At 43.3% G+C, this 15,201-nt stretch overlaps 1 protein-coding gene across 3 annotated transcripts in view; it reads left to right on the forward strand.

The window, feature by feature from the left end:
* The window catches only part of ITGB6 (integrin subunit beta 6), a 126,502-nt gene that overhangs the window by 9,385 nt on the left and 101,916 nt on the right, over positions 1-15,201 (forward strand). The window lies entirely within an intron of this gene.

Genomic DNA, 15,201 nt, shown 5'->3' on the forward strand with positions numbered 1-15,201 from the left:
TAAGAAGGCTCAGTTAGACACTGGATGGCCGGTCACTCTCCTGGCCTCTGCAGAACCAGGGCTACAGCCTACACGCATCCTGACTCAGCAGCTAGCCTAGTGCCTTGTTCACTGCGTTAGTCTGTATTTTCCTCTGACATCAGACTCTCTGAACTGAGGACTGGATTGATGTGAGGCACAAGTTAAGCAGAGCATGGATCTATCCATGGATAGTTGGATAGTGGATAGTTGGATAAGTGGATAATTGGATCTATCCACTTCCTACTGCCCCTATTCAGTCTACCCTGCAGCTCCTCCAGATTTACATAATCCCCAGTAAGGCCCAGGCACAAGCAAGACTCTTAGGCATTCTTTTTATTTATTTATTTTTTTTAAGATCTTATTTATTTATTTGACAGACAGAGATCACAAGTAGGCAGAGGCAGGCAGAGAGAGAGGAAGGGAAGTAGGCTCCCCGCTGAGCAGAGAGCCCGATGCGGGGCTTGATTCCAGGACCCCGGGATCATGACCTGAGCCAAACGCAGAGGCTTTAACCCACTGAGCCACCCAGGCCCCCCATCAGGAAGCATTCTTTAATGGAAAGACACTAAAGCAGGAATCTATTATGGCCCCACTGTTGGGAAGCATGAGTGGGAAGGGCACGAGGGGATTTGGACACAATCCATAGATTTGGCAACAATCCACACATGTAAAATTCACTGTAACTCCCTGCCTAAAACTCTCTGCTTTGGCCCTGGCCCATACCCTCAGCAGACCTGCCTCTTCTCTGGGCACCAGATGAATGCTTCCATCTCAGTAGGGTCACTGTTAAGTTTCACTACAGACACATTTCACCCCGCCATGATTTCTGCTGCACAATATCTCTAAAGTCTTAAAAAGGACCCTCTATGGACTTAAAGAGGAAGAACACAGACTCTGGGGACAAAAGCCAACCCCCTTTTATAATCGCCTCATTCTTGGCCAGTCCCACGGTACCGTTTTTTTATCAGAAGCCACTGGGATAGAAAGAAACAGCTCAAGTAATATTTAACTCTGCTCACACTGTTTGCTTTAATTATTAACATTTGGCAGCCAGAAGAAATAACAGCACTTCATCTAGACACTTAAGAAAGAAAAAGGAACAGCTCACACCCCAGCCTTTATAAAATGTTTGAGCAATCGTCTTGGATGGGCACATGCAGTCTTCACACATACCAGCAAACACTGTGAAGTGTGATGACTGATTCATTCACTGTGCAAATATTTATTGAACTGGCACCATTCTAGGTGCTGGCAATACATCGATGAGCAAAACAGACAACAATCTCTGATCTTCTGGAGGTTATGTTCTAGTAGGAGGTAGAGGAGGCAAATATTCAACAAACATGATAAATAAGGAAATTACATGGTGTGTTAGGAGGTAAGAGAGAAAAATAAAGCAGGGTAAGAGGGATGGGAAGTGACGGTAGAGAGCGGGCCCATATAAATGGGGTGGTCAATGTTGGCCTCATTAACTGGTGACAGTATAGCAAAGTCTTAGAGGAAGAGAAGGAAGCCAAAAGTATCTGGAAAGTGGTGCTAGAGACAGACAGAATAGCCATTGCAAAAGTCCTGGGGTTGGAGCATTAAGTGGAGTGTCGGTAGAACATCAAAGAAACCAGTATGCCTAGAATGGAGAGGATGAGGAGGAACATACAGGAAATGAGGTCATAGAGGCAACAGTGACCAGAGAGGTAGGACCCTGTAGACTGATGTATAAGCTTTGTTTTCTTTAGAGAAATGAGGCCATTGGACCCTTTGGGGTAGAGTGATCTGACAGGATTTAAACGGATCCCATTCTCTATGATTTCATTATATGTTCAGGCAAGGTCACGGAGATGGACCTTTTGCCTGGAAAACAAGCACTCCCATTGCTTTTCCTCCAAGATGTTCAGAGTTGACCAGCTTCCTGGAGGATACATCAGTATCCTCGACAGAACGGAACTCCTCTGTGGCTCCCTCAGGACTCCCTGCCCCTCTGGAAGCAAAGCCCCATCACCTTTATCCCAGCCTCACCTAGAGATGGACAGAGAAAAGGAAAAATCTCCTCTTTCCCTGTTTGCAGCTCCCCAGTAATTCAGACCCCACCTAGCAAGAGCCATTAGAGCTAATTAACGACCCTCCTTTCAGTAGGTGTCTCCTCACTATGATTAATTCTCGGTCAGAGACAGAAAGCTTGTTCCATTATGGTTCTTTTTAAAAAATTATTATTATTCAGGCTTCTAATACTGGCATGAACTGCGGGTGAATTTCTGAAGTCATGTTACTTAGCTGTCACAACTAGTAATAGAAAAATTCAATTTATAAAGAATTAGGAGAGGCAGGAGAGGCACGCTCTTCGGTTTAGAACAAAGGAGATCAATCCTGACACAATGGCAGCATGACATCCGTGGACTTTGAAGATTCCAGCCTTCCTCTTCATTAATTAGAGAGAATCAAGAGTTCTGGTGGTTAATTATTTGTAGAAATCACGCTCTGCAAAAGCAGATGCCAACTCCCTCCAGCCGCCCCCAGCAGCGGCTCCGCATGCTAATTAAACTGAGTGTCAGTCCCAGGAGTCGTCTGGGTAGGCAAATACACACTTGGACGACCACTGCCCTCCGCCACCCCTCAGGCTTGGGCAGGGCCGTGGGACTTCCTCATGCGGGTACCCTGGAAGGCCGACCCTGCTCTGCATGGACTCCCCTGGATAGGTCATGCTTTTAAAATCCGCATTCAGAAACCTAAGATCCAAGTCAGCTAGAATCTGCTCTTACAAAATGTGTGCTTCATGGGAGTCAAGGGGTCAAGTGTATTTGCCAACAGGATCCGTTGTACTCTTGTGTTGCCCCCCACCACTGCTGCTTTGTGCCAGAGTTGAACAGTTTTCATTAAAAAACAAAACAAAGCAATTTCAGCTTTTAATGTCCTAATTACAAAGGTAATACACATCCTTTGTATCAAACTGAAGCAATGTGGAAGTGTACAAAGTAAAAAGTGAGGGCTCCTTTGTGCGCCCTTCCAATCCCACCCTCCTGAGAACCATGATAAGGTTTGCAGTTTTGCGGCTTTCCTTCCAGAGTCTTCAGGCTGGAGTCTTTGAATTCTTTTCTGACCCATCAGGAACTGACGTCTTTTAAAATTATTATTATTAATTATTTATAATAAAATAATAAATATAAATAATAATAATAATAATAATAATAAATAATTATTATTAATTATTTTTATTAATGTATAATGTATTATTTGCCCCAGGGGTACAGGTTTGTGAATCGTCAGGTTTACACACTTCCCAGCTCTCACCAGAGCATATACCCTCCCCAATGTCCATCACCCCACCACCCTCTCCATACACCCCTCCCCCCAGCAACCCTCAGTTTGTTTTGTGAGATTAAGAGACTCTTATGGTTTATCTCCCTCCTGATCCCATCTTGTTTCATTTTTCCTCTTCACATGACCTTTTAGCAACCCAGCTGCTTTTTCTGTACCCATGAAAGCCACCGCTGTCCTGCTTCTATGTTTCCACAAGATTCCGTGGCAGACTTAACACCAGGGCAAACTCAGCTCAAGAGTCTTGCCATTGGCCTTGACCACATGGACTGGCCATAAGAAAGCTCTGGCCACTTCATTGTGCGATCTGTATCTTTCTACACTGGACACGAGAGGTATATCAGACAACCCTGTCTTGGTGTTAGCCATGCATTGGCAACTAAAGATACTGAGCCCAGTCTTTAATTTGACAATGGATATTGTTGGAAAAAGAAAAGATGCACACTAGAAAAGCCATCAGCACTATTGAAGTAAACAGGTGCCTTTCATCTGCTCATATGCCAAGGGGAGGGAAACAGAATGCAATGCTGTTCTTCCAGAAATAGAAATGTTGCTGAAGTTAGCCCAGGAGCCTCATGGACCATGGATGAGGCAACAGACAAAGTCACATCTCTAACCTGCCTTCCCAGGCATCAATTTCTGGGGGAACATATTCAGAGGACTTCCTCTCTAAAGCTGAGCAGGCTGAGGCCTGTAGGGGTCTGGTCAGGATTCAGGAGAAGCTGCGGGCAGCAGAACGAGGTGGCTACCTGGCAGGCCTTTCCTCAGATACCCAGACCGCCCTGGGTGTTTTGACATTTGCTGGCATTAAAAACCTGTGGCCGCTTTACAGCCCATTTATTTATTTGAGGTATTTGAAACTCTCTCTGTGGGGCAGCTAAGGTTGTCATATTAGCTTGGCAGACATCAGACTTTCTCTCAGGTTACCACGTCATTCTGACCACCTTGAGGTTACCAACTCTAAACAGCAGGAAACAAGTTTTATCTACATCTTGATTATGGCATGTGTTAAAGTCATTTGTGATGATCTCTCCTCCTGGAAAGTCGTCTCCATGACGGCATGTGTTTTAAGCATTTGGGAGCTGCTAGCACCTAGCCAGAAATGAGGTATTGGTTTTGAACTCAGTTTTACTGGGTTTTTGTATTTGTTTGGTGGCAGGTTTTCTGTGGCAGTGGTGGTAATTGTTTCCATGTAACTTGGCACAAGATATGATGGTTAGATTTCCGTGTCATTTGGTTAGGCTTGGTTAGCACCCAGTTATTCAATCAAACATTAATCTAGGTGTTGCTGTGAAGATATTTTGGATGTAAGATTATCATCTACAATCAGTTGACTTTAAATAAAGGAGATTACCTTTAATAATGTGGGCAGGCCTTATCAAGTCACTGAAGGTGCTATGAGCAAAACTGGAGATTTCCAGCAGAGGAAAAAATTCTAAGTCAAGACTGCAGTATCAGCTCCTGCCTCCTGGGTTTCCTGGATGCTGGCTTGCCCTGTGGATTTGGGGTTTGCCAGCCCCCACAAGCATACAAGCCTAATTCCTTAAAATAAATACCTATATGTCTATATCCATATCTAAAACCTCTTACTGGTTCTGTTTCTCTGGAGAACCCCAACGGATAATGGATCTGTGTAGAACACACCATTCTTTCGTTGATTCCTTCATTCCTTCATTCATTTCTTCAGTTCACTCCATAAATATTTTTTTGAGTCCTTACAAAGTGCTCGGCATTGTGCTAAGTGCCAGAAATAATGGTCGAAAGAGTCCCAGATCTCGAAGAGAGCTTTTGTTTAAGGCAAGTCCAGGGCGGTGCTGGAGGTCTCCTAAAGAAATAAACCCAGCCTAAAATCTGCAGGAACTAGACACAGACGGTGAGTCACCTGCAGCTGCCATGGCCTGGGGCAGGGACAGAGACAAGAAGGAATAAAACATTTTTGCCCAGGCATTCAGGGCACCTGGTTTCACCGTGCCAAGAGAGAAAAGAGAGAGAGAGGGAGGGAGAGGAAAGAAAGAAAGAAAATGAAAGAAGGAAAGGAGGAGAAAAAGAAAAAAGAAGATGAAAACTCAGTGGGGGGAAAAAGAGATGTTCAGGGTGGTTTTTCTGGATACAGTCAACCTTAAGGATGAAAAAACTTTCTTCCCCTCAAGGTACTGACTCTCCAGAACTCCCCCGTTGGCTGTGATGGGATGACCTCACCATGACCTCACTTCCTTGTCAGGACCCCTGGGGATTTCTCCTCTGCCCAGAAGCTTCAGCAAAAGGCTGGCTTTGAGTTCTGTCCCTGCACCTTGAACAAGCCGGCCCACAAACAGTGCTTCTGGGCATGAGCAGGATGAGCCTTCACTCTGAAGATTGAAAAGCGGCACCTTTTAAACTGGCTTTTAAAGGAATATGCTATCCGGATGTCTCTAAGTTTCAGGTGAAAAAAAATTTAAGAGAAAGCAGTGTGAAAGGGAACAAACCAAAAGATTCAAAGAGAAGCCTGTGGGAGGATTGTTAACTTCCGTATAAGCCAGATCCTTTCCTAACCAGGTGTAGCCCCTTCTAGGCCCAGCGCTCTCACTCACCATGACTCTCCTCCTCACTCGAGGACAAAGTAGCAAGAAGAGAAGTCAAGGCTCAGACAAGGCATCTCTGCCCCTGTCAGCATCCCAGGGTTCGGGCAGTACTGGGTGAGCCCACAGAAAAGTCTTTTGTGAATAAGAGAAAACTTTCCTTAAAAACTTGGACTGCCATCTGTCATGAGTTGGTCTTTTTTTTTTTTTTTAAAGATTTTATTTATTTATTTGACAGGCAGAGATCACAAGTAGGCAGAGAGGCAGGCAGAGAGAGAGGAGGAAGCAGGCTCCCTGCTGAGCGGAGAGCCCAATGTGGGGCTCGATCCTAGGACCCTAGGATCATGACCTGAGCCGAAGGCAGAGGCTTTAACCCACTGAGCCACCCAGGCGCCCCGAGATGGTCTTAATCAGTATAGGAATCTAGGATTAGGATTAAATCCTAGTGACTAGGATTTAAAGATTGCCCCCTGGGGTCTGGCAAAGCACAACCGTGTGTGGTGGACCTGGAAGTATCTGTGCTTCCTCTCTGGAGCTCCAGCACCGGGCCATGCTCGTTTCCCACACTTCAGGAAGCTGTGCTTGGGACTTGCTCAGTTTAGCTAAGAAGCATCCACAGTTTCAGATCTCTCCCTAAATGGGACTGAATCCCCCACGGTCCTCCCTGGGGGCTCACTTGGGAGTTGGGGGACTCCAGAGCGAAGAACTGCAGAGCTACCCACCTGGCACCAACATGTGGTAGAATCTTCCAGGTTCACAATCATCTTAATCTTGCTCGCAAGGGTCTCCTCTTGCGAAGAGAACCGCAAGTATCTTCCTGGTTAGTTATTTACCTAAGAATCTCAATAAACCTAACACTTCCTTGGCTGAAAAATAGTCAACTAATTTTGATGAAGTTTCATCAGCCAACAATGAAGCCCAGAGCTGTGATGGGCAGCCCAGACATCCCTGTTCCACGCCCTCTTCAGGGACTTGTCTGAGGGCAACAAACGCCCAGGCAAGGCGTGCTCCTGACAAATGATTTTTTGTACTGGCTACTTGGGTTCCATGGTCCCTCACAGCCTTGGCTCTGAGGAGACAGACCAGGAGAAACCTTCCGCGTAGGCTTGACTTGATTCATCTGGACTTTGTCATCATTCCCCTTTTTGGAGAGAGAAAAATGGTGCTCACTTCATCCTTGTCCTGCCCTCCATTACAGTGGTCTGTTCGTGTGATCTGGGGTGGAAGAGGATGCTTACTACTTTGAGAGAGACCCGACTCAGTGTTAAGTGGGCCCCTTTCCCAGGGGGCAGGTGTACTGCCGTCAAGCCCTCTCCTCTTTCCCACTGAGTCTTTGATTATCCACATTTCTCACTTGTACTGGCAGACAGACCCTTTTATTCTTTTATTTCTGGCCTGACAGCCTTGTTAGTAGAAGGCAAGAAAAGCTACTTGGATGTATGTGTGCCCTTGGCAGATGCTGTTGCCTTTTCTCCAAATATTCAAGGCTGTTTTCTAAGCTTACCACCCATTCCCAGGAGAGGTCTTTTCCTTCAGCCATTCCCAGGCTTCTGGAAGGAATTGCTGTAGAGGAATAGCCAAAAGGAAGACTTTTTTTTTTTTTTTTAAGATTTTATTTATTTATTTGAGAGAGAGAAAAAGAGAACACAAGTTGGGGGTGAGGAGGGGCAGAGGGAGAGGGAGAGGGAGAAGGAGACTCTCCGCTGAGCAGGGAGCCCGACCCAGGGCTCCATCCCAGGACCCTGAGATCATGACTGGAGCTGAAGGCAGCTGAGCCACCCAGGCACGCACCGCCATAATGAAGACTTAACAAGTGGTTGGGAGAGAACATTAGGCGCTGGTGCCATTTTTGAGCATGATTGTGGATGCAAAGGCTGTGGGGAGGTGAATCGCCCACTAACTGGGTGATTGGAGATATCAATCATAATTCCTGCTTCATAAGGTTACTGAGAACTTTAAATGAGATAAAGGTGCATAACGTGCTTGATGCATAGTGGGTGCAAAATGAGTACTGGTTTCCCACTCTTAGAAGAGTTCCGTATAAACCCATGTAGCGTGCCTCACTTGAATGGGGTGGCTTCAAGCAGGGCCCCTGGAAACAGGCCCTGGGCTTGAAGCTCTCATCTGCCACTTACCAGCTGTATGGATTCAGTGTATCTCTTATCCTCTCTGTGTCTTATTTCCCCACCTTTAAAATGGGACTGATGGCAGTGGTGCTTTCCTCAGAGGATCTTTTGCAAGGACTATTCCAGAGCAGTGCCAGGTATGCAAGAAGTGAAGACGTAAGTTGACTGTTATTATACTATGTTATTATGCTAGTGATTGTTATTCCATTTCTGTATGTGCATGAGTTACAACGCCATCTACAGTTTATTCCATACCTCACAAAGAGTCTCCCACACTAGTGTCGTCCAGGATAACACTCCGCAATTATGCGCTTCAAATTTCTAAGTTTACCAGGTATTCATAGGTGCTTTGTGAAAAAAAAAAAAAAAGAAAAATAGATCTGTAGTTAAAGAAATATGTAATTCTTTGACTTAATGGTGTTAAACAGGTACTTTTACTGCAGGACGTCACAGATCATTTCACACGCTGACATCCTTCAGGTGGAGGTCTCTCCATCCTACAGTTCCTCCCAGACCAGTGTCACCAGGACACACTTTGGGAAGTGCGGGCCTAAGATCAGACAAAGAAAGGATGAATTCCCAGGGATGGGACTAGAGGAGATTATGCTGAGCAAAATAAGTCAAGCAGAGAAAGTCAACTATCATATGGTTTCACTTATTTGTGGAACATAAGAAATAGCATGGAGGACATTAGCAGAAGGAAGGGGGAAATGAAGGGGGGTACTGGAAGGAGAGACGAACCATGAGAGCCTGTCAAGACTGCCTTTTTAGAAGGATGTAGGTTTCTCATCTAGATATCCATAAAGAAAGGGAAAATGCGGGACACCTGGGTGGCTCGGTCAGTTGAGGGTCTGCCTTGAGCTCAGTTCATGATCCCAGGGGACTGGGATTAAGTCCCACATCGGGCACCCTGCTCAGCAGGGAGTCTGCTTCTCCCTCTGCCTGCTGACTCCCTGCTCTCTCTCTCTCTGACAAATAAATAAATAATTAAAATCTTTTAAAAAAGAGAGAAAGAAAGGGGAAATGTTTCCATGTCATTCAGGGATATTCGAATTGTGACAAATTCAATACTCTTGGAATTATTCATTTGCTTGTTCTTGTTTATTTGTTTTTTAAATTAATGTTATAAATTATCTTTATGATTTAGGTTAGGAAATAGGATCAATATGAATATGAAGGTTTTTATCTCCTTCTTGCCCACAGAATATCTAAGGCAAGGTATTAATACACCATGTTGTGAGGGAGTTTCACTCTTCTTGCAAATGGGAGCTAGAGAATTCTTAGGTCTTCATTGCTTCAGAGATAACAGAAAGAAAAGTATATAAGAACCAGGAGATACCTGGTCCTGTCATTATCTAGCTAAGTCATGGAGTCAGTCCCCTAGGACTGTTTCCTCATCTCTAAAAGGTGGACAATAAATCTGCTCTTCCAATTTCAATCCATTGACAGGAACAAATAGAGTAGAAATTAAATTGCTTTTAAGTCTTGAAAGAAAGACTTGAAAATACTAGAAGACATGGTGTTATAAATTACCAAAAAGTTAACTCTGCAATATTAACATAATCTGGATAATTTGGAAAAGCTTGGTCCTCTTACTTCAGCCAGGAAAGTCCCAGGTTTTAAGCAAGAGTTGAAATTATTCAGAATCTGCTATTTGTTTTTGAACCATTATCAATAACATAAGCAGGCAGCTTAAGTCTTAAGTGCTATAAAATATATTTGTAAAAGGAGAGGCCAGAAAGAACAAATGCTGGGTTGAGTGAATGCTAAGTTCCTATCTGCATTTTTCCTACGGTCAAGTTAGGTCATTCACACTTTAAAATTGGGAAGAGGGCCCATGTATTTCAAGTATGACCCTGATGGAAATCTTTCCATCAGAATAGAGAACTTCTCTCCCTGTGGGGCCTGACTCAGGTGTCTAGAATGTATGCTTGCTCATAAATAGCAGGAGTGTTCAGCACTGTGATTATTTTTCTCTACCTGGGTTGTTTGGAGAGTTCAGTTCATTCTGGGTAAATGATTAGTGTGTATCCTGGTAGAATATAATGTGTGAGGGAAATTCACGAAAGATATTAACCATTGGTGCTATTCCCCTGGCCAACAGAGACTAGTATGGGTACAGCCCCTTCTGCTCTAAGAGTTACTTACACACCTGGCATAGTTATTTCAGGTCATCAGGGTTCTTTCTCAGAAGCAAACCTTAGGGGGCAGAGAGAAGACAATGTCTGTTGTTTTAAAATATCTGTGGATAGAGAATCAGGAACCCGACATTCTTATCCTGAGTGAGGGACAGTGTGACTATGGGTAAGCCACTTGTCCTCTCTTGACCTCAGTATCTCATCTATAAAGGAAGAGGATTCTTCGGCTGTACAAATGTCAAGAGACAATGCCAATGTTATAAGCACTACCTGTCCAGGTTGCCACACTTCTCACCGTGTGGACCTTATCTATAGGTAAATAAAGAAGTAGAAAATGAGGCCTAGTGGGCCAAATAAAGCCCTAAAGCAGATTTTTATAAGCTCTTTATAATAATTGTTTTAACGTTTTTCTGTCATTAAAAATCCTTAGAAATCAGAAGACATTGCATAAGAAAGTATATTTCTGGTTGCTCTTGAAAAATCAAAAATCTGGTTGCATTGGGCTCAAATCCAAATATGGCAAAAATTAGCTAGAGCTGGGTGAGGCTGTTCCCTATGGATCAGGCACGTGAGCTTCTGTTTGCCATAGTCCCCACCACTCCCTAGTGATACCTATGCCTGGTCTCCTTTATGCTATCCTTCTGATCCCTTTAGACACTTGAAATTATGATCCTCACCCTAATATATCTCTCCTGATCCCAGATGCATTATTTTCCACTTTCAGGACCTTTTATGAAAGTAAATTTTCTGCGGAGAGATAGAGAAATCCTTAACACCCTCGTATAAAGTCAATGAGCAGATGATTGTTCTCCAGAGAGGAGGATCTCAGGGTCCTAGTGAGGAGGAAGGAGGGCTGAGAAGCTGGGAAATACCAGTGGAAGATTAGAAGATCAGGTAGAGAAGTTCTGCAGAACAGAAATATCATGCAAGTCATAAATAAGAGCCACTTACACACCTGAAAAATTTCTACATTAAAAAGAAGTAAAAAGAGGGGCGCCTGGGTGGCTCAGTGGGTTAAAGCCTCTGCCTTTGGCTCAGGTCATGATCCCAGAGTCCTGGGATCCAGCCCCGCATAGGGCTCTCTGCTCAGCAGGAGCCTGCTTCCTCCTCTCTCTCTCTCTGCCTGCCTCTCTGCCTACTTGTGATCTCTATCTGTCAAATAAATAAATAAAATCTTTAAAAAAAAAAAAAAGAAGTAAAAAGAGATAGGTGAAGTTCTTAGGCAAACATACCCCAAATATCTTCATTGCATCGTGTGATCAATTTAAAGGTTATTAATGAGATATTTTATATACTTTCCACACAAAGTCTCTGAAGTCCAGTGTGTATTTTATACACGTAGCTCTTCATCATTCATGCTAGCCACATTTCAAGTACTTAACAGCCTCACGTGGTCATGGTTCCCATAGACGACAGCACAGACCTGGAGAACCAACTTAGCAGTGTTGCCTAGAGCTCTTGCTAGCTACGTAGCATTCAAAAGGGAAGCACATGGATTGAAGGCTCACTATGCATTATATGAAATACAAGTACAATTTGTTTTCTTTTCATTTGTATGTCTCACTAAAGAAAGATAACTAGAGCAGAAGGTAAATACCATTGAAACGGTATCGAAACGCATCTCCTACTATTGCATGGTCCCACGGACTTCATATTTTTTAGGCTCAGTTTTCTCATCTCTAAAGCTAGTAATAATTGTATTTACCTTAAAAATTTTCTGTAAAATTTATGAAAATGTTTTACAAACTGTAACTATGGAGGTTTAACAAAAAGAACAACAGCTGTGTTTTTTTGAATGCTAGCCTCTGTGCTAGAAACTTGGCATGTGTTGTCTTCATCTTTTTAATATCTCTATCCAGTGGTATTATTATGCAGATTTTAAAAGGAGGAAACTGAGGCTTTTAGAAATTAAATATCTTGTGCGAACTCACATAGGTAGTGAGTGACAGAGCCAAACTATGGTTTTGAAAACAAATAATACCAGATTATATCTATGGTATTATTTATTCTGCATAAAGAGCCAGAGCAAGCAAGGGAGACACTTCACTTTTTAAGACACTTTGGTAAGTACTTTAAAGATGAAAAAGCTGGAGCCTTATAATTATATCCAGGATCACATGTGTGGCGCATGTGTGGCACATGAATGGTTCTGGGAAATTTGGAATTGGACAGTCTCTAAAGTCATCATTCTGGTTTTAAGTCCATTGAACCTTCTGAGCGAAAGGAATCTTCTGATTATTGAGACTACTTTTTAATTCTAAAAAATGTAGAATGAGTCCCTTTGAGGTTGAACCTCTTCAATGGATGGAAATGAATGCATAGGGTTGGGAGGTGAATTTGTCACCATTGGGTGATTCTGCCCCTTCTTTCCTTAAATAACTTCAGTATGAGTCCGTCCCAAGTCATCCCATTTCCTAGGAATTGTGTTATCACTTCTTTAATGAGATGCTTCATCATCAATTGTCTCAGTTCCAGCCTGACTCTTGCAAATATAGATAAGAGAAATGATTTGTCACCAAGTTCCTCCACAACTGTACACAGACTCTGTGTGAACTGAGGCATTGTTGCCACCAGAGAGATGTTGTTTCCACCCCAGCAAATGACATGAATTGTTAGTATCCGTTATTTTCAATGTGTCTTGGCCAAACCACCTTCCCAGGTGGGTCCCTCCTCCTGCATGCACACACTAATCCCTCCCTTTGTACACCCTGTTCCCACTGCCTGGAGTGTCTTGCCCTACTCTCTCCCATCCAAGTCATGTTTGTCTTTCAAGGATCATTTAGCCGAGGTCAGGATCCTGACAAGTCTATGCTGCATCTTTTCTATGTCTTCCAAACACCCTCCGCTCCTCTCATCTTAGCCCATCTCACACTCTACCATGTTTTGTCATGGAATTTGAATAGGAACTTAGTTCCTGTGTGTATTTTCAGCCAATTAGGTGAAGGTTTCTGGAAGACAGGGGCCGAAATTACACTTTAGCAGTGCTTAACACATTTTATTTACTAATTGCATGTACTTATTCTGTACAATGAGACTGGGTCTATAATAGGTGTGTAATTTCTGTTGAATTAAATAAGTTTTAGATTTGAAAACCATATGAGAGTAGTTATTCCAGAGGTAACAAAGCTCTGCCATAATTTCAAGGTTTTTTATTGTCTCATTCTCCTTTCCTCTCTACCCCATCTCTGTAGACCTTGAATGTGAGTTACTAAATCTTGCCATATTTCCATTTTTACATCTGTTTAAGAGTACTTTGATAATGCTACTTCTTACTTACAATACATATTATTAATATCCTCAAGCAAAAGACTGAATTATCTCACAAAGCGTGTGATCAGCATAACATGGAAAGCAATAAAACCGGTATGGATATAGAAAAACTTTGCTCCAGGTGAAAATGAAAAACTAATTGAAAGCAATGACTCAGTCGTCTGCATTTTTCCTGGTATAACAAAGCAGCATGAAATGTACGGTGGCCGTGGATAAATTCTTAAAGCCCTTCCAGGTAATGAGTAACTATGTGTGACTAAGACAGAATTAGGAGAAAGTCTCAGACATTGGGAGAAAAAAGTCCCCATGACTATTTAGTCCTGGATACTCCCAGTTCTGGGAAAGATTATTATGTCCTTAGCTTAAGTGACATCAGCATTTTTTATTTGTCAGTAAGTACCTGAAAGAAGCAGCTATTGTCTTTAATTTAAAAGAAAGAGCAATTATAAAATCCAGAGATCTGGAATTTCCTTGAGCTCCCTCAAGGTCCTTATTTCATATGTTTACCCTTTAGTGGGGATTTTCATATTTTCATAGAGATGTATTTGTGAAATCAGCAAACACTGGGACAGAGTGAATGTTGGCAAAGCAGAATGTCCTTCCAGGTCTAGGTTTTCAGGTCCTTAAAAGGACAGACTGAACTGGCAGTCTTCACAAGAGTAGGCACTCCGGTTTACCTTTAAGTTAAACAAATTACATTCCAATGTGAAGACTGTTATCACAAGTCCCCATGCCCAGCCCAGCTCCTGAACTCTCCCTCCTGCTGCCATGGATATTTTATCTGGTAAACAGAACTATTGGCTACTTCAATGCACTCGACATGCCTTGGGCTATTTTTAAGTTATCTGACTCTCTAGCCTGTGGAATTGGTTATGGTTTACTTCCAAAAGCTGTTTTAAAAAAAAAAATCTGGAACCAATTGATTCTTCTAGCAGATTTTCTCCATGTTTCTCCTATACCTGTACATACAGGGAGAGGGGGTGGTGGAAGTGAAGGAGGAAGGAAGAGAGGAAGAGGGAAATGCTCATGCCCCTTTCCCCTCTCAAACCTGGAATAAGCAACCCTCCAGATACTCTGACAACCACCCTAGCTGAGGCCACCCACATCCCAAGCTGGTAAGGGGCTTGGTTCCCTCCCTTGCCAGTTGAGAAATCCTTCTGGAGTCCCATCTTTTCCTCAGTCTCCACAGCCAATCAATAAGTACTGTCAGCTCTGGTCCCAAAGATCCTGAATCTGTCTGTGGTCCGTGGTCTGACCATAGTCACCTGGTCACCATCCTCTCCCATCTGTCCTACCATATCAGACTCCTATCTGATCACCCTGCTACTTTTTGCTCCTCTAAAGTTCATTCCTCCCACAGAAGCTTATATTCTCTTTTTAGAACATAAATCAGATTATGTGGCTCCCCTGTTTCAAATTCTAATTGCTTCCCGTTCTGCTTAAAACAAAAACCAAATGTTTCTCCTGCCTCGGTGAGCTCTCTACCCCCGGGTCTCTCATGATGACTGACTGACCTCTTATCGCAGCACCCTCCCCTTCCCTGGACATCTTGTATTCTTCCCATCATCAAGGCTCCCAGAGCATGCCTTCTATCCTTGACTGTGCTGTCCCTCTGCCTGGAACCCTCTTTCCTCTGATCTTCATATGGGTGGTGTCTTCTTTGCGCTAACATCAACTTGTGGTCACCTCAGGGAAGCCTTCCTTGGTATCCATCTCCAAAGGAGCCTCCTTGTCACCCTACCATATCATCCTCAAGCAACTCTCTGCAGAACACTTATC

This window comes from Mustela putorius, unplaced genomic scaffold (genome assembly GCF_011764305.1).
Source record: "Mustela putorius furo isolate JIRA1106 unplaced genomic scaffold, ASM1176430v1.1 tig00003869_pilon_pilon_pilon, whole genome shotgun sequence".
NCBI classification, from domain to species: Eukaryota; Metazoa; Chordata; class Mammalia; order Carnivora; family Mustelidae; genus Mustela; species Mustela putorius.